The sequence below is a fragment of the Citrus sinensis genome, chromosome 4, assembly GCF_022201045.2.
Source record: "Citrus sinensis cultivar Valencia sweet orange chromosome 4, DVS_A1.0, whole genome shotgun sequence".
In the NCBI taxonomy this organism is placed as follows: domain Eukaryota; kingdom Viridiplantae; phylum Streptophyta; class Magnoliopsida; order Sapindales; family Rutaceae; genus Citrus; species Citrus sinensis.
Window position 1 is genome coordinate 8,673,033 of NC_068559.1, and position 20,362 is coordinate 8,693,394.

A 20,362-nucleotide genomic window follows, 5' to 3' on the forward strand; every position below is an offset into this window, starting at 1 on the left:
GGATGACATCGAGGCCTACATGGGGACATGTCTCGTGTGCCAACAAGACAAGGCGGATCGCCAACTTCCGGCAGGACTATTAGAGCCTTTACCAACGGCATCAAGACCATGGGAGAGTGTCACCATGGACTTTATCTCGGCCTTACCCAAATCCGAGGGGTGCGAAAGTATCATGGTGGTAGTCGACCGCTATAGCAAGTATGCGACTTTCATCGCCGCACCGACCGGTTGCAAAGCAGATGAGGCTGCCCGCCTATTTGTCAAGCACATCATCAAACTTTAGGGAGTTTCAAAAAGCATTGTGAGCGATCGAGATCCACGCTTCACCGGACGCTTTTGGACGGAGCTCTTCAAGATGTTGGGAACCGACTTCAAGTTCTCAATAAGCTTTCATCCGCAAACGGATGGACAAACCGAGCGCATCAATAGCCTACTCGAGATGTATCTTAGGCATTATGTGAGCGCTCACCAGCGAGATTGGGCGAAGTTGCTGGACGTTGCCCAATTCTCATACAACCTACAACGGAGCGAGGCTACGGGCAAGAGTCCATTCGAGATCATCATGGGATTTCAGCCGACGACGCCGAACGCCATAGCCTCGACCTATGAAGGAAAGAGCCCAGCAGCCCACAAACTCGCTCGCGAATGGCATGAAGAAGCGGATATCACGTGAGCATATCTCGACAGGGCCGCTCGGAGAATGAAAAAGTGGGTTGACTCAAGGAGACGCCACGTCGAGTACAAGGAAGGCGACCAAGTGATGGTGAAGCTCCTACCCCAACAGTTCAAGACGTTGCGGAAAGTCCACAAAAGGTTAGTGAGACGATATGAAGGGCCTTTTGAAGTAGTTCGACGCGTGGGCAAGGTCTCCTACCAACTCCAACTTCCACCAAGACTCAAGATCCACCCGGTCATCCACGTGAGCTTGCTCAAGCCATACCACGGAGACGAGGGAGATCCAAGCCGAGGCAAGTCAAGACGTGCCCCAACCGCCGTTGTCACCGCTATTGACAAGGACATGGAGTACATTCTTGCGGATCGAGTAATTCAAAGACAGGGCATACCAGCTTACTACGAGTACTTGGTGAAATGGAAGAACCTCCCCGAGAGCGAAGCAACATGGGAGCGCAAAGACGATATATGGCAATTCGCGGAACATGTTCAGCTCTACAAGCACAACAACGCGACGAGGACGCCGCGAACATAGGTGGGGGAGGATTGTCACGGGCTCGCTTGGCGCTCAAGGTGGATACACTCAGAAGTGGGGGTTAACTTAGCAATTGGGCCACCAAGACAACTAACTAGTTGGGGTGCACTTAGCAAATCCCCCACCAAGGCCCAAAGTCTATAACTCTCTACATATTACCCCTTCACTAGAACTTTCTAGGACTCACCACTTGAGTTCCCAAGCATTTTGCCACTTGTAATAGAATTCTCTAGAATTAGACATTCCACCCCCTATAAATAGGGGTGAGCATCCATCATTCTCATCACCACCAACACACCAACACACCCACACAACACACCTAGCACACTAGCTCTCAAGCTCTCTTGTACAAACACTCTTGTAATTATTCAAAGTGTAATACAATCATCTTTGGCCATTCCACTCTTACTTCCTTTAACATTTTCTCCAAGTCTGTGTGCTTGGCTTGTTTAGGGAGTAATCTAGGCTTACTTGGCAACTCACACGCTAAGGTCGCTCAAGTGCCGCATGGGAACTTGCTGTGCAAAACTATCACCCCGTGACAGCATGCCCTAATGTTTCAATAACCATCATCACGCCCCCTAATCAACAAATTCAACCATTATCTTTGATGAAGACTTAGATAACTAAGTAAAGAGACTTGTTTGCCTTAATTTGAAACTAAGGCATTTAAAATTCAAAACATTGTATCGGGAAGAAATCAACTGGTGCTATTTACACAGTTTTATGGACTTAAATGCCCTTTAATTTTTGCTTATTTACATGCAAGTGTGAAGAAAATTGCGATATTTTCCTTACTTCGTTTAGCCACATTGCATATTTATTGCACTTGAGAGTATTGCAAAGACTGATGATAACAACTATAACATAATAGTGAAAAAAAAAACTTAGCCACCATATAAAACCCCTAACGACAGAAGAACATTAAAGGACATCTCATGTCTCTTCTTTATTTTATCAATCACAACTTTTGACTGAAGCAAACACCCAACCTTTAAACCATGAGTTCAAAGCCAACAAAACAATGCCTAGTTCATCTTTTATGTCTAGCAGTCATGGCAATCAAAGTGCAAATAGTGATGACAATCCAAAATGCATCCAAGAGTAATGACATTCCAGATGTCGTGGGTATGAATGGTGGTGTCATTAACTTCTATAACAAAAAGTGTTACTATTGTGTAAGGCGATAATCCTAATCTCCATCGCAAAAGACAATCCATATAGGCTATTCTACAAATGTTTTACTAACAGATGCACATTTTTCTAATGGTGGTCACCAACAAAAAATGAAGCCCATGAGATACTACAAAAACAAGATATTTTTGTTCTATATGATGAACATGACTTGGGCATTGAAGAGAATGTCGGAGCTCAATTTGGTGGCAGATTCAATGGAATTGAAAGCATGATCAACGACACCAAAGAGATGTATCAACATGATCGTAATCTTCCTTCTAGTTATGTTCTATGTCCTTGTGTATAAGGTGAACAAAATTAGTACTTATATATGAATAAGTGACACGACTCGACCCACTCTAACTCATATGTTCGATCTAAGGTGAATCATACAGTCCGATATTTAAAACTTATGACATAAACTTAATTCATGAATATATAAAAATGTCCTTAGGCCTCTATTATAAACATAGAATAACATATGTCTTATCTGAAAACTTATTCAAACTTTGTATAGTTCATATCTCACTATATACACATATATCTTAAATATTTACATACGAACATAAACGTGCTCAAAATGTAAATTATCTAGCAATGTGTGTGTTGTGACCCAACCTTAATTGATTAAACCGAACTACATGAAATCCTACAAAAACCTAGGAGAAATAGAATAAATAGGAAAATAATGAGCTTGCAGTTTAGTCAGTGAATATAATTATATAAATAAAAATAAAGTGATGCACTAGTGCTTATACATAATCATACGACATAACTCCATAGTGAACATATTACAGAAGGAAACATAAAATCATATATACATATATGACAAAAACTACACCAAATAAAAAATCTAGGGGAAATAACGCTTAATACTCTCCGGGATCATCATCGCAGGAGTAGAGCGGGGAGAAAACCTCTCAAAACCCAGTGAAATTTAATTACATTGCACAGATAAAGTAACATAATTCTTAATACGCATGCACAGAGCCTATAGACAAGGTATACATATGTTGATTGGCAATCAAATCTCATGACTCAATGAAACATATAATATATGTACATTTAATCATAACATGATATTAAATCATACCATTAAACATAAATGTTTCACAAAATAATAATAATAACAACAACAACAACAACAATATCCACTTATGGATCTTGTTTCACTTCGAGATTCGTTGGGACTCCTGTGAGTTTTTTTATTTTTTGGTCCTAAAATACAGGGCTTAAAAATTAACTGTTAGAATTGATATAGAAACTTATACGTATGACGTGAACTAAATCATAATTATTCAAATTTTTAAAATCTGTTACTCACTAATTCACTGAATATAAATCTAACTACCCAATTTTATTTCTTGTAACATTCCCTCTTAGTTCCTCTTTTTAAGTTTTTTTTGGCTCTTGGCTTCTTAATTCTTTTTCTCTTTTCCTTTTTTTTTCTCTCTTTCCTCACTTTTGGCTTCTCTTTTTTCTTCCTTTCTTCCCTCTTTTTTATATATGTTTTTTTCGATTTCTTTCTTTTTCTTCTCTTTGTTTTGCTCTATTTTGGTTTAATTTATGAAAAATGGTGAGAGCGGCTTCAATTCTTTATTTTATGCCACCGCCTCTAAGCGTGCATGACAAGTACATAGATAAAGCATGCATATGGTTTAAAGAAATCAAGCAGCTTGTTGTTTCCTTGACAATTACCCACATTTAGCTTACAAGCAAGTAGGTGAAGCATGCACATGTGCTACAATAAATAGCTACAACTTAAAAGTCTCCTTCAAGTACAATGTAATATGTCTTTGTTTGTAATATGAAGTAAGTCAATTTTTATGTTTCAGAAGTATTTTTGATATTACACATATGTATCAAAGTTAATTTAACATATATACACTACAAGCCAATAATAAATTAGATAAACTTACTTGAAATAATATTAATATCATTGACAACATATCTAACAGTTTTGATACAAGCTAAATTGTTACAATGATTTTTTTTTTTTAAAAAAAAGGGATAAGTGTTGGTTATTTACTTAGCCTATCTATGTCGGCCACTCAAAAACTTTCAAAATGGCAAAACACTCTAAGCTTAACTCTAATTCAGACCATAATATGCCTATATATAGTGTCTATGCACTTATTTTACACTAATATTACCTATAAGGCCTAAAAAAACTACAATAAAACAAATAAGTAACACTATCATTTATTACTTACTTTAATACAAAAAGATATATAAGGTCTATTGCCTCATTCCAAAAGATGTTAAATTTTCTATATACTTCCACTATTTACTTATATAAGTGTTATCAATGCTTGCAACTTGTGTGATTCCTTACTGCAAAAAATACTTTAGACATACATTAATATTACGGGAAGGTTGACGCTTTCCTTTTGTCCAATGCCCTTCTTTGTGCCTAGTTGTTCACTACTATATTTCTGCTATAAAGTGCTCCACAATCTTGCATGATTGTTTTTCCTTGCACCCCTATCCAAGTGTCACTTGATTCAGGCATCCTAACATTGCTACTGGAACTACCAATATGGTTTTATGAGTGAACACCCTTCCAATGCTCTGACGGTAAAGTTGTTGTTAGCAATACATTGTCTATTAAGGTACATTGACATTCTAAAAATGAGGTTGATTGGTTGGTCTTTTGGCTCTTGGATTATTGTGATCCTTTGCAATATTTCTTTTTTGTGGTTCTGCATATTTCAAACAATTACAACTTAGAAGATCTTCACATAATGGCTTCAAAGTTCACAGCAAAGCCTCTATTATCAGTATTTGAGGTTAAAGTTTCTATTATAAGCATTTAAGGTTATAACTAAGTCATAATATAATCTTACCAAAAATTTATAGAAATAAATAAGTTTAACACATATGTTACCAAAGTTAGCCTCCGATGCTCTTACATCATTATAGGCTTTCACATTATTCTATATGTAAAGAAAAAAAATCGGATTAACATCAAAACATCAACAATAAGCATTAGTTATAGAAAGCTAAATAAATGAATTTAAAGTAAATTTCCTTCTAATGTCTTGTCTTTTTATTAACATTAGTACGATTTATAGGATAAGTTCTCTTATTGTGTCTAAATAGACAATGACATTAGTAGCACATATTGTATCTCCTTTTCTCTAGGGGTATCTCATCAAGATTCCTTCTTCTATTCATTTTTGGCCTTCCAAGAGGTCTCCACACCAATAGTGGCAGTACTTCATTGCCATAAACTTCAGACCAATTTGCTTTATCTAGAATTGGTTGGATCATTGTAGAGTAACATTTGAGGTGTATATGCCTTTTTCTTAAAACACGGACTCACAAAATCTTCTAGCCTCTTTTGACAGTTAATAATATAAAGCATAACATGAACACATGGATATCCATTGAATTCTTACAAGACAACAATCATACGAATGATGCTTCAGATCAACTATGTATGTTCTGCCATGGCATTAACTTCATACATCCACTCATTTGCTGGCATGATAGCACAACCTCTTGATAGTTGCAGGTTCTTTTACATCCTTTCGTAGACTCTCCTTGGAATTTAGAGTCCCATGCCTCAACATTTCTCTTTTTATTTATTATTCTTTTCATCATCTTCTTTTTTATAGAGTTTTAACAAGGTCAATAAATACGGTTTCCTCTACATCCTAAAGCCATGCATTGAATGATTCAATTCAGTCACATTATTTATATAATGATCAGACAGTGAAATCTTAGATGATTCTTTTAAGATGAATTCTTTTAAGAGTCTCACAACAAACAGAATCTACAGCTCTCACTTTTTCCATTCCCTTTCCAAAGTCAGTTACAGTAACAATCCTTGAAGCTTCTTAGAATCTCTTTTAAAGTCAAGTTTTGGATGTTTTGCCTTTAGATTAGGGATGACATAATTTTCCATGGCTTTAGATCCCCATTGGCCCCCGCCCCAAATAGGGTAAATTTTGAATAATTTTTGGGGAATGAGGCGGGTAATAGGGAAAAAATAATCCCCAAATTTTAATAGGATAGGGTTTAGTTTTGTAGTCCCCACTCCAATCCCCGTTATATATGAATACTTTTTAATTTTTGTTTAATAATTTTTTGTTTTATTAATTACAATGCTGGTTGATAATTTTTTTTAACTAATGCAATTATATTATAAATAAAAGAAAACCCTACATTATAATTCTATTGTTATGTTTTCTTTCCTCTCTCAAGGTGCTGCTCTCTTCAAATATTTTTTTAATTTTGATATTATTTCAAGATATTGTTTCAACTTTTTGGAGATTTTTTAAATAATTTAAATACTTTATAATGCAGTAATGATTTTATTTAAGTCTCTAATTTTTAATTTACTGAAATCATTTGTCCATACGTACTATTAAATAAGTAAATAAAGAATATGGTGAGAATGAAGAAATCATTCCCTACATGGGGATTCTCTGTCCCGATCCCATTAAATTTATTGAGAGATGGGGTGGGGAATAGAGGCGAGATTTTTAATGGAGTGGGGAATGGGGTAGGCCTCCCCACCTTCACCCCACTCCACTGCCATCCCTACTTTAGATTTACTAAGATATGTCTAGTACAGTACCTTACATTCGTATTAAGAAACTCAAGTCTTAAGACATTTAAATACCTTTTTTGTCTAACGGTGGGCATCGATTTGGTTTCAAAATAAACTAAAATTTTCAATTTGGTTCAGGTTGAAAAATAAAAAAAGCCGTTAGACATTTAAAGAAATAAAAATCGAACCGAAACTAAAAGGTTGATTCAGTTTGATTTTGATTTTGTTTCGATTCTCAATTTTGGTTCAGTTTTAGTTCTCTTAACAATTTTATTTAAGCAATTGGTTTTTCAATTCATTTTAATGGTTCATTTCTCAATTCTAATTTCTGTTCAGTTCTTGATTCAGTTTTTTGGTTTATTTTCTATTTTAAACGTTGTTCAATAATTTCTTTATTTTCAGTACCTGTACAATATATTCAAGACATGTATTATCTACGATTTCATCAATTAATTAGATACTACTACTTTCATCGAAATATATCATCATCTACTGGTACCACTACCAAATGATTCATCATCATCGCCAAATTAAGTTAATATAATTCCTAACAAAAGTCCATGAAAACATAAAAATAAAAAATTCCAACAATAGCACAAAACAAAATAAAAGACCGTAAAATACCCAAAAACATCTAGGCAACATCCATAACCATAAGAAACTATTACAAGATAAAAATTAAAAATCAGCCATAAGAAATTACATTACTTTGCTCCCTTTTTCCACCAACTTCTTCAACTTTAATAACTTCCAATATCCATACTTCCCAACTTAAATCTACACAAATAAAATTAAAATGAATAAAGTAAATATAAATATAACTATAAAAATAATATATCAAATTCATATGAATGATACCTATTATTGAAACATCACTCAATCGCCAATTAGTCCTTCACTGCTTGTACTTGTTGTGCTAGCATTGGCCTCACAATTTCTACAAAGAAAAAAAAAAGATGTATGAAAATCATTATTTATATTCTTGAAGACTACATAAAAATTATTAAAAGTTAACAAAATCATGTTATTACCTACTTCAATAACTTCATAAAATTTAGTTTCTTTCTCAGTTGGCTCAATTATACGATTTCTGAAGAAAGTTAACTGAAGCCAATTTTAAGTGAAAACCTTGAAGCAACAGTGAAAGCTGGAATTACCAAAATATCTTTGGCAATCTAAGATAAAATTGGATACCTATGCCAATTCAAATTCTACCAATTCAAAATATCAAAGTTGTCATTTATCATCTCCATTTTATCTGACAAGTATCTTTTAACCTTATTTTGCCCACCTAATCCATTTTATGTACTTGCTTTCATATTTTGATATTGTGCAAAATAATCAAGAGAATTATAACCAGCACACTCATTAATCCCACTAGTCTGAATTATACAACTAGTCTTAATAGCACTATTTAGATCACCAAAATAATAGCTTTGATAAAGCGTCAATAACTCTTTAAGGCTATTACACAACTCCTCAACCTTCTTGGTTTCATACAAACTACTAAAACATCATGTAATAAAGTCCATTTTACATTGATGATCATGTAATGCTGTTAACATCAATAACACGATGACCTCCTCTAAATTATCACCTCAATATTTGACCAACTTTGTTATCACAGCTTTGACCATGTAACTTAACAAAACATCATCACTATCATTAAGAAAATTCAAATGAATTTGAACTTTTCACATCTCATTCAAATAATTATTTGTAATCACATTCTTAGAACTACTAAATTTCAATGTCACATAATAAAAGATTGATAAAAGTTTGACTAACCTTCTTGCATTGTCCCAACCATCTTCCATTGTGGCCCCACCTTTTTTTTCATTCTCGTTCTCATCCACTCCATTAGCTCTGAACCAATTAGTATAATATCCATCTTCATCTTTCAATCTATCCAATGTTTTTTCAAATTTCAACATGGATTGACACGACCTAAAAGTGTTTAATTTACTCCCAAGTATAAGAGTGTCTAGTTATATTATATCTCGGTGAGTTTGAGGTCAGTCCACAGAGAAATGATTTAATTTGTTTATTTAAGTTTACCTAAAAATGAACATAAAATTTAAATATATGTAATTTAATTTGAGAAAAACTATAAAATTAAATTAGTTAGGGTCATGGATCCACTCTTAGTAATAAATACAATTTAATAAATTCTTTTATATTTATTCTATTACCCAAATGATTAATTGTATAAATTAAATTATTTTCCCAATAATTTTATTATGGATTAAGTACTTAGTGTGCCAAAATTTAACTTGTCTACAATAAGTCAAAATATCATTTTACCATACTTTATACTAAGATGTTAAGAATTCATTGTGCCAAACCCCATGTTTATCTACAATAAATCAAAATTTCAAAATATAAAATATGGATAAAATTAGATGGAAAATAATTTAATTTTTATAGTTAAAAATAAAATTTGATTAAATCGTATTTTTTTTTTACAAAGAGTTTCACTTTCCTTTAACTATTACTATTTAACTAAACATATTTGAAATAAAGGAAATTATTAAAATTTAAAAATAATAAAAAAGTATTTAAAAATAGAAAATAAAACTAATTTTATTTATTAAAAATATATTACAAAGAGAGATGATAAAAAGAATTTAAGAGGAACGAAGAGAAAGAAAAGTGTGGAGAAGTGCCCCCCCCCCCCCCCCCGTTATACTGATACATGATTAATCCACACCACACAAATAAATAAAACTAATTACATCTTAACTATACATTTGTCCCACTAAATAAATAAAGCTAATTACATCTTAATCCATTCAAGTACATCTAACACATTCCACTAACAATTACAATATTTAACAAAGTAAAAACTTATAATTTTATAATTATCACATTTACCGTGGTAAAAATCTTATAAATTTACAACAAAAGGAGAAAATCCTCCTTGACAATGACCTAATTTCTCAGACTTCTGGAATCCAAATTTGACATCCATACATTTGTTTGGAACCTCAAATTGTGTGAAATTATTATTTTTACCTAATAAACACACAAAATACACAAAATCAAATATTAAAAAAATAATTAGAAATTTATAATATGTTACATAATTACAAATGTAAATTATGTTATAAGCACAAAATAACATTTTACCCCTTAATAAACATACAATTTTTAACACTATTCATGGATGTTAACATCAAGAATTTTGAATTCCATCTAGTCAGCACATCTAACACCATAAACCCATTATATGAGATTTTTTCCGCATTAACACAAGCTTTGAATTTTTGTAACCTCAATAGGGAAGATCTAACATATTTCACTGTATTACGAATATTATCTATTGATATCTTCACCACATCCAAACTATCATTCACAATCAAATTTATTTTGTGTGCTGAACATCTCACATGCAAATACAGACCATTTAAAACTAACGAATCCCAACTCCAATTTCCTAACTTTTTCTTCAAATAATTGACTGTTTTTTCATTAGCACTTACATTGTCTATAGTAATCATGAACAAGCTTTCAATTTCCCAATCGATCATACACTTCTCAATGTGCTTCCCAATGACCTCTCTTTTATGATTAGAAATATGTGCAAACTAAGTATTCTCACTGTTATCACCATGTAATTACACATTTGAATTAAAATCTAATTATCTGCAGTGATATATACCCTTTGTTGATTTGTGCTAAACATACTTTTCAATATCTTATTCTCATTCTCATATAATGGAAGAATATCTCTTGAAATTGTCCTCTGCAAGGGCACATCAAACTTTAGACAGCATATAGTCATAAACTCCAAAAACCCCTTAGCCTCCATAAATATAAAGGGCAACTCATCTTTAATAATCATCTTTACAAGTGCCGTTCTACAAGCCTCCTTACTAAAACCTACAGAAACAAGCTTAGCATTACCAACACCCTTTTCAGAAGTTAAAGAACATTAATTTTCATCCACTTTGGGCTTTACTTTTTTATACACAGGACACATTTTTTCCAAATGAGTTCTCAAGCCGGTAATTCCTTTAACACTTTCACATACATGCTCCTTACAATAGTTACACTTCATTTATTTTTTCTTCAATGTAGCTTTGAAAACAATTCCTAAACGTGTAATCTCAAATGCCTACCTCTTTTCTTCGTTTCGAACACCATGAAATACTAACTAGGCAACCCAAGAGGGGGGTGAATTGGGATTTTAAAATTTAAGCTAAGCAAACCACACAACAATTTAATCTATTGCCTTAATCAAATTGAAAACAATAAATTCAATCATGCACAATATTAAAAGAGTAAGGGAAGAGAAAACAAACACAAGGATTTTTACGTGGTTCGGCAATCCCCGCCTATGTCCACGCCTCCAAGCTCACCCGCTTAAGGATTTCACTATCCAAGCCTCCCAAGGCTTGAAGTTTTTACAATTGACTTCCAAGGTGTCAATGAACCTTTACAATCAAGAGATTATCTCCCCAATCTCTTCACCCCAAGTGTTTCTCACACTTGTACACCCACAATTTGATGAGAAATAAAAATTACAACAATGAAACTTTCTTTAAGAGTGGATATACAAATGATAGCTTAATGAAGATTTAATCTATGATGATTTTCGAATTTGAAGCTCAATATAAGTTGTGTGCACTTGTTTATGCTTGTGAAAATTACCAAAAATGAATTGGATTTGAGTTTATATAGTTTGAACTCAAAAACTAACCGTTATGCACATTTTGGTGATAACCGGCTTACCGTTTATGGAATTCGGTTAGCCGCTTGTATGTTATCGTTAAGGCAAAAATTTAAATTTTAAAACAACCGGCATGCCACTTACGATATCTGAATATCCGTTTATACTCCAGAAGCTCACTGCCCAACATCCGGATAGCCACTTACCAAATTCGGATAGCCGCTTTCCATCCGGAGAGTTTCTGCTCAATATCCGGCTAGCCGCTTGTCACATCCGGTTAGTCGCTTGCTACAGTAACTACTACAGTGAATTATTTTTAAATTTATAGTTTGACCCCAAAACTTTATATAACTGTAATATGGCCCAAAACGTTATGAAACTTTACAAATAGGTCTAATTTTAGAATTTATAAGTAATACTTTGTTAATCCCAAAACTTTTTAAAATTATGATATAGCCCAAAATATGTGAAATTATAGTATGGCCTAAAATATTTAAATAGTTTCAAATAGGTTCAAATCCGAAATTGAAAACAACATTTATTAAAATCAAGGATTATAAAATTCTTTCATTTTAGTCCATATCTTGAAAAACAATCTAATAACATAAAATCATTTTTCCATCAAATATAAAACCTTTATAATGTGAAAATAATGGTTTATTTAAAAAGTATAAAAATTAATTTGAGCTTAAAAGATTAATCATTCTTAATTTTGTTTGTTATCATCAAAATCAACATTATGGAAACATATATGTTAACACACTATTCTTAAAATCATCTTGCACAATCTCTTTTACATCATTGTTATTTTCTTCCATCCTACACATAAGGCCTACTATAATAAATTTATAGTAAAAAAGAATAATTTACAAATTTGTATTTGCTAAAAAAAGACAACGATTTTGGACTAAAATGAAGAATTTTCATAATCATAGTCCCTATTTGTAATATCAAAACTTTTGGCCGAGATTGTATATAAGGTAAAATAAGCTTTCGTGCCATAATAAAATTTACAAAAGTTTAAGGACCACAATGATATTTTACCCTATTAACTTTCGATTGAAGACCTTTTTGAAAAGTTTACAAAAAATATTAGGTCGTAACAGAATTTCTATATGCAAACATCTCCTAAACATCAGGCCATACTAAATTTTTATAAAGAGCTATCTTTCCACTTCATCTTCAACCTTTATCACCTAGCAGAATCGCACGAAATTCACCTTCAACAACTATGTAACACCCGAAATGAAAAAAGCACTGTAGCATACCCACACACAACTAATAAATCAAATACTATTAATAATTTAATATAATAATAATAAAATATGGTAAACATGAAATTAGAAAAGAGTCATTTCCTAAAAAAAAGGATCTATTTAAGAAAAAAAAAGAAATAGAGCAAGCTATATATATATATATATATACATATACATGTACATGTATATGTATATATATATACATATGTATATACATATGTACATGTATATATATATGTATATACATATGTATGTATGTATGTAGGTATATTCATTTAAAAATATGACAACGATAGACAACAGCAGCAAATTGGAGAGTGGAGATAAAGATTTGGCGCAATTAGAAATGGATGAAGATTTAGAAGCAGTTGTTTGAAGATTTGGCGTCAAAGATTTGGCAATGAAGAAGCAAAGGTCGTGAAACGGCAAAGATTTGGCAACACCGACCACTAGCAGAATTGGATTTAGGCTCCGTTTGGTACAGCTTATTAAATAGAGCTTATAACAGTAGAGCTTATAGCAGTAGAGCTTATACAAAATAGAGCTTTTGGACAAAAAGTCATTCAATGTTTGGTTGTCAATAAAAAAAGTACTTTTGAACCATTAAACTGTGTGATATTTTTTATATTATATATTTTTAGAAAAGCTTTATAACCTCTACTCCTAAAAGCTCAAATTTTGGGCTTTTTCTAGTAGAGGTAAATTAGCTTATTTAAGCTAAAAAAACTCTACTAAAAAAAAAACCAAACACCATAAAATTTTTTAAAAAGTGCTTATACAATTAAATAAGCACTTATGGCTCTTAAATAAGCCATACCAAACAGGCACTTAGTTGCAAAGATGGGACTTAGGGTTTGGGTTGTGCAGGCAATGGGGTGAAAGCAAGTCTTGAAAGCGGTGCAAACATATGTATATACATGTAATCGTGAGATTATAAAAATGCCATGATATCGGTTCAATTTAAGCTTTATAATTTTTTATCCAAAAATCGAAACAAACCGAATGGCTCAATTTGGTATTTACACATTCGGTTTTTTAGCTTAAAAAAAATCGAATTAAGACCAAAAAAATGAACCGAACCGAATTTTTCAATTTCAGTTCAGTTCTGCCCAACCCTGCTTTTATCTATCACATATGAATGTCAATTTCCTTGAATCCTTAATATACTCCTTCAATGTCCCAAAAACTAAGTCCATGTATTTGTGCTCTCCACACTATATACACCGATAACAATATGATAAATTTCAATGTTAGCATTTATACTAACTGTTGATAAAAAAATCTCTTTGTATGACCCTTTCAAATTGCATTTGTTAATGCTAATAAATGGTCTACAACCCCTTTTAAAATGCTCTCTAAGTGCTAGAGAGGAAAAGATGCATATATCAAAGTGGGTTTTAGGATGACTTCCGTGTAATCTAATCACATAAACTATTGCCAATGGATTTGGCATTATGTCCAAAATGATATGTGCATATGACCTTATGACCCCATAGCTTGACTCATAATCAGCCCTACTAGGTTGTAGAGCAATGTTCTTGGCCCTATAAACCTTCTGTTTATCAACTCTGCAACTATACATCTTATCAAGCTCACTTAAAATAAAGGTACTATTGGTTTTAGGATTTAGAAGTATTGTATTATGAGATTGAGATATTACAAATTGGGCAGTGTAGTATGGGTTCTTTCACAATCTCTGATAAGTATGCACATTGTAATAAGACTTAACCATAAATGTATCTCCAAATCTAGTCCTAGAAACATGCAAATACCAAGGACAACCAACCATGAACACCTAATTGTGATTCTAATTCTTTTGTGATGCGTTTACTTCTCGGATTGAGGAATCGAAATCCGGAATCGAAATGATTGACGGCGTTTACATCGCAAAAATGAAGCAGGAATCGGAATCAGAATCATAATAGTAGGGTCCACAACTATTTGGGACTGGAGAATTGGAGATTGATTCCCATTAGGGGAGGTGGAAATCAATCTCCCATTCCCGGGAATTCCCATTTTACCCCCAATCATATTCAAATATTCATAAACTACCCTCATTTAAATAAAAAATATAAATACTGAAAATTAGAAAAAAGGTAAAATCTTTAGAACCCGTTCTTTTTTTCTTCGAAGCTGGATGCCATAGCCTGATCGTGGTCGGTCACTCATCGGTTCTAAAAGCACACCCCGTCGTCGTCGGTTCTAAATCACTGCCCATCGTCATTACAATTGGTCCCTGTCGTTGGCTCTTAAATCGCCGGCTCATGGTCGTTGATCTCGTTGTGGGTTCTGTCATTGCCGGTTTTGAGCTTCGCCGCTTGTCTTTGCCTATCGTTCACCGCCGACCGGAAGCTTCCAGTCACTATCATCACCGCTACAGGTATCAGTGAGCTCAGCCCATTCCATTCTTCATCATTTTTATTAAATAATTTTTTTAACACAAAAATTGTAGCATGAATTGAAGATTAATATGAGCAAAATTGATATCTACCGAAAACAAAAATTTATTAATATGTTTGTCTGAGACTTAGTTGATTAAATTATGTTTAGATTAATTAAATATAGAATTAAATTTTGAGCTATCCTTGATTAATTCACAAACAAAAAAAATTAACTATAGAATTTTATCCTATGCTTGATTAATGACTATTTTGATGATTAATTTTTTGTTATGTGATGAATGGTGGCTGCAGCTAAATTTTGAGCTTACATATATTGGTTTTGAGCTTACATATATTTGATAGAGTTAATTAATATGATTGTGTTTGTTTGTAATTAAACATATTAGAACGACTCTATTATTAGCTAGAAAAAAGAGAGTCGTTATAATTATACAAAATTTGGTGATGATGTTGCAAATGATTATGGCTCTATACTCTGCTATGTGTGCCCAACTTCGGTTACGTGATGAACAAGGATTGATTTCGAGGTCATCCTATAGACTTTCCCAACAAATGAATGTTTTGTATGAATTGATTTATGAAAGTGATGTGAAGTGTTTGTCACAATTAAGAATGGATAGACAAACTTTTTACAAATTATGCAAGCTACTTCGTGAGAAAGGGGGTTTCGTAGGTAGTAGGAAATTGTCACCCGAGGAAATGCTTGCAATGTTTTTGAATATTTTAGCACACCATACAAAGAATCGAGTGATTAAGTTCAATTTTAAAAGATCTGGATGAACAATTAGTAAATATTTTCATGAGTGTTTAAAGGTAATGATTATATGCCAAAAGGAATTTTAGAAAAAACATGAGCCAATGTTGGAGAATTCAATGAACTCAAAATGGAAATGGTTTAAGGTACGTATAGTATTATAATAGATATTGCTTTTAATTATACACTTGTGTATAATAACTTCAAAAAAATCTCTTCCTAATTAATTTAAATTTTTTTCCTATTAGTAATGTAGAATTGATTGGGAGCATTAGATGGTACATATATAAAGGTTCACATTCCAGAGGCTGATAAACCAAGATATAGAACTAGGAAAAACGAAATCATTACAACAAATGTCTTGGGAGTTTGTTCGCAAGATATGCAATTTATTTATGTGTTATTGGGATGGAAAGGTTCAAGTCATGATATGCAGATTTTAAAAGATGCTGTGTCTAGAAAAAAATGGTCTAAAAGTTCCGCATGGTAATACATCTAACTATCATTATGTTTAAATTTTAAGATTGATTAAATTATGATGACTTTTGTAATTGTATTTTATTTTTTTAATAGGTTATTATTACTTGATTGATGGTGGATATATTAATGGGATGGGTTTTCTTTCACCATTTTTAGGGCAACGTTACCATTTGAGTGACTTTAGGGATGGACACCAACCTATTACCCCAGAAGAGTTGTTTAATATGAAGCACTCAAGTGCTTGAAATGTGATTAAGCGATGTTTTGGATTGTTGAAAAAGAGATGGGCTATACTACGAAGTCCTACCTTTTATGATGTAAAAACAAAAGGCGTACAATATTTGTTTGTTGTATGCTAAATAATTTCATTAGAAAAGAAATGCCTTTCGATGATATGGAAATAGAAATGGATAATGAGCCACCTCCGGGTATTGACACTGACTCAGAGATTATTAATACCATTGAGCCCTCTAATGAGTGGACTTTATGGAGACAAAATATGGCCCAAGAGATGTGAAACACGTGGCACGCAAGTAGACAAGCATGAAGAGTTTGTGAAGGACTTTGCGGAATTCGAGTTGTTTGTCATGGAGTTGTAATATTATTTTACATTTATTGTTATATTATTTGTTGGCATTGGATGTTATATTGTTTGAGTTTGAATATTGTATTGTTCTTTGAGTCTGGATATTGTTTTATTTATTTGACAGTAGATATTATATTGTGCTTTGTTATTACATATTGTATTATTTTTTTTTAGATTGGATATTGTATTGTTTTTAAAATTTCGATATTGTATTGTTCCTTTATATTGAAAATTGTATTGTTGTTTGACTGTTCATATTATATTTGGACATATAGAATGAGTTCTCTTTCCACTCCAGCTCCTAGAGGTTGGGGCATGAACAAACATTTTTGGACAACTGTTGAGGATAATGCATTAGTTGACTTCTTGTTGGAATTAGGGGTGGGCATAAACCCACAACCCATGGGTTTACCCAAACCCAAACTAAATTAAATGGTTTGGGTTGGGTAAATTATGAAAATTGGTTAAATGTGGGTTTTATATAAAAAACCACTTCATTATGGGTTGGGTATGGTTTACCCATGGGCTAGGAACCAAACTCCAACACTCAAACTTGTCAAATGAAATAAATGAAAACAAAAACAAATAAGTGAAAGGTCATTATTAAATTGTTTACAGCGTGATTAATTGTTAACAGTTAGAAAAGGAAAGTAACATGTAAAAACAAATATGAATTAAATAAATGCTATTGTAAATAATTAAATGAGATGAAATTAGTGTTTGATGAAATGAAATCTTTTCTTTTAATTTATGAATTCATATTATACTTACGTAATTACCGCTTTTATGTTTCTAACAGTAATAAGAAAAACACCAAATCTATATTGTTGTTTTCGTATTTAAATTAAGGAAAATTATAGTAATAATGATGAGATGGTTTTTGAGGGTATAGTTACCTAGCCCATTGGAAGGAAATAATTAATAATTATGAGAAATGATATTTCACTGGTAAAATATTGTTGTGACAGAAATTATAAATCTTATTATAAATAAAATTAACATTTTGTGTGCTATATTAATACTGTAGCATAAATAATACTCCGTTTTTTATTTTGATGGGATTTATTGACATTGATCCTCCATCCTAAAATTTATTGGCAATCAACCTATTGAAAAAAAAACACCATTTGATAGAAAATTGTCATCTCAATAATTATAAGTCAAAGGATACATTTTTTTTAGTTAAAGAAATTTTATTATTTTAACTAAATGGCACTCACATAAGTTGGTTTCTTTCTTTCTTTCTTTGAATTTACCTGTTGGTATCATGTTTGTGGAAGTTTATTATTAGAGTTTACGTTCTTATTTATTGAAAATTAATAATTTTTGTGATTAAACTTTATTTTAATTTTCTAGTATTCTTTAATTTAAGGATTAATTTATTGTAATATTTATTATTTATAATTTTTATCCACTATAATTTTTTTTTCTTATTTTAGTATCAATTTAATCATTAATAATTATTATATAATTATATTGATCAAAATAAAAAATATTTTGATAATAAAATTCAAACCAAAATGGGTTGGTTTGGGTTGAACCCAAACTTTTATGCTTTGGTTTGGGTTGACTTAAAACCCAATTCAAACCAACTCATACCCACCCCTAGTTTGAATTGAGTCAAAATCCTATGTGGAGGTCGGATTGTGGTTTTAAGAATGGGTACTTACAACAATTAGAAAACAAGCTTGAAGCAAAATTGCCGGTTGTGGTTTGAAAGCTTCTCCTCACATTGAATCTAGAGTGAAATGGTTGAAGCAAAAATATTGTGTCATGAGTGATATGTTATCTCTTAGCGGTTTTGGGTGGGATAATGACAAGATGATGATAATGTGTAAAAGGGATGTTTTTGATGAGTATGTTAAGGTAAAGTTTTAAATTTTATAGTGTAATTTATACTTCTTAATTTATGTTACTTATACATTTTTTTTTAACAAAAACGAAAAGATGCAGCTGGTTTATTAAATAAATCATTTCTACATTATTATGTATTTGGTGAGATTTATGGCCGAGATCGGGCAACTGGGACTAATGCTGGGAATGCAGATGATGATGAGGAAGAAGTTCGATTAAATGACAACGTTAGTGTCAATTTAGGAGTTGAGTCAAATAATGTCTATTTCGGAGGTGAATCAAATAATGAGCCGATTATGGAGGATTTTAATGATGATATGTCATACACTCCTCAACCAAATGCTACTTCTCATCAACAAGTTGATTATGCTCCAAGTAGTTCAGGGAATAGGTGAAGGAAAATGAAGAATAAAGATAAATTATTTGATCACATGTGCTCAAGGATTGGGACAATGGCTGACTCGGTGGCAACAATGGTCCTTAAGATAGATGGTTTGATTACTACACTTTCTAGCGATAGGAAATAGCTGATTTACAAAGTATGTTATATGGAGAAATGAGCAAAATTAAAGGCTTGGCTGATGAGGAAATATATGACGCCACTAGTATGTTCGCCTCGAAACATGATTTGCTCTGTGTGTTCTTTACCTTACCCGATCACCTCAAGAAATGATATGTGTTGCAAATGCTTTGTCGTGAGGTGTAGTCCAATGTTAGTTATGATGTTAAAGCTCTATATTTGTGCTGCTTTTGGGATTTAAAACTTATAACTATGTGACTTATTTAACTATGTAGTGAGACTTTATGTGGCTTAATTAATCTTATGTTGGTGGAACATATGTTGTTGTAAGAATTATTTTGGATCTAAATATGCATTTTATGTTGGTGAGACTTTATGTGATTTATTTTGGATTTTTATGTTGGTGGGACTTTATGTGACTTAATTAATCTTATGTTGGTGGGACTTTATGTGACTTAATTAATCTTATGTTGGTGGAACATATGTTGTGTTAAGAATTATTTTGGATTTAAATATGCATTTTATGTTTACTTATTATTATTTTAGTTTCAAGTTATTAGCTTATCACTAATGCAAAATTGGACGGATGGCAATTTACTGGAAAAGTTGTCATTTGTTGATTTTGGACCATACAAATTTTATAATAATAATAATAAAAAATAAAAAATTAATCAATAATAATAATAATAACAACAACAACAACAAAAATATTGTTATTATGATTCATTATTAATAATAAAAAAATCAATTATATAATTAATAATAGTAATATATATCAATAAAAAATATTATAATTGTTCTTATTATTATTAGTAGTTTAATATTATTTTTATTAAAAATAATAAAATAATAATTATTTTTTTAACAAAGAACAATAATATATTACTATAAATTATT